The sequence below is a fragment of the Pseudoliparis swirei genome, chromosome 5, assembly GCF_029220125.1.
Source record: "Pseudoliparis swirei isolate HS2019 ecotype Mariana Trench chromosome 5, NWPU_hadal_v1, whole genome shotgun sequence".
NCBI lineage: Eukaryota > Metazoa > Chordata > Actinopteri > Perciformes > Liparidae > Pseudoliparis > Pseudoliparis swirei.
In genome coordinates this window covers 4,563,413-4,564,846 of record NC_079392.1, presented here as the reverse complement: position 1 = coordinate 4,564,846, position 1,434 = coordinate 4,563,413, and positions in this window count along the sequence as shown.

Genomic DNA, 1,434 nt, shown 5'->3' with positions numbered 1-1,434 from the left:
GTTTCATCATTAGATTTGGAGGATTTATGTATTTTTCTCACCAAGATATGAAGAGACTTTTTTTTCCCCATTTCCACTGATATGATGCATTTTTTCTGATATGATGTATTTTTTCTATAATCTTGGGGGGAAAGTAACTGGGTGAAATATTTTCCGAACTGAGTGTAAATGCAGGAGACAACCAGTTATTATTTCACTGCATGTGGACTGGAAACAATTTCTGGGGGAAATAAAAGGGCAGAAGGGTCCGAACGACACGATGAAGATGAACCCACAAGGTTTGAAGAAGACTCTTTGATCACACACTCCACGCTTCAACACACACACATCGAATATGAGAGGAAGAAGTCTTTGAAGATATAAAGAAGGATACATGCAGTATGAGTGTGAGTGTGTTTCCTTTCCTCCCTCCCTTGCTCTCTTCTTCCTAGCTGCCTCCATCAGCACCGGCCTCTGACCTTTCCTAACATGACGTCGTTTTAATGACCGAGTGCACCGCCATTAGCTGCTAATTAAAGCGCCATGTCATCCATTATGCAGCCAACATGAAGCACGACGAGGAGGACGCGCGGAACAATGAAGGTTCCACCTGGAACCGAAGACGGTTCTTCAGAGGGATGCCTGAGAAGAAGCATTTCTGGTTCCACAAAGAACCTCTAAAACCAGGGTTTTGCCAAAGAGTTCTTCAAATAACCTATAAAGATGTCTCAAAGAACCTTCAAAAAATGGTTCTTTAAGGCACCATTTCTGGTTCCACAAGGAACCTTTCAAACCATGGATTTCTAAAGAACCATTTCCTTAAAGAGTTCTTCAAATAACCTATAAAGGTGTCTCACAGAACCTTAAAACATATTCTTTGAGGCACCATTTCTGGTTCCAAAAGGAAACTTTCAAACCAGAGTTTTCAAAAAGAATCATTTCCTTAAAGAGTTCTTCAAAGAACCTATAAATGTGTCTCAAAGAACCTTCAAAAAATGGTTCTTTAAGGCACCATTTCTGGTTCCACAAGGAACCTTCCAAACCAGGGTTCTTTAAAGAACCATTTCCTTAAATCGTTCTTTAAAGAACCTATAAAGGAGCCTCAAACTAAAGACTAGTTCTTCAGTAGGTGATGGTTCTCCGTAGAACCACAAAGCCTTTAGAGAACCATTACTTCTCCGCGTATCTCTCCGTCTGCTCCGCTCTGACTCGTGAACGATGACGAAGGAAAAGCTGATATTTTCCTAAGTGGTGGAAATGTTTTTCAAGGTTTTTAAACCTTAATTAAAATCTGTGTCTATTAACGTTTTAATTCGGGGGGCTGCTGACCTTTATCTGTGACTGAGACTCAGGGAGCTCATTTTTCATTCAAGCGCCACTTAATAAAAAATGTTAATTCATTTTTTCCAGTTTGCAAAATGAAGTCTGGGATGGAATTTTAAAAAGCGCCTTTCA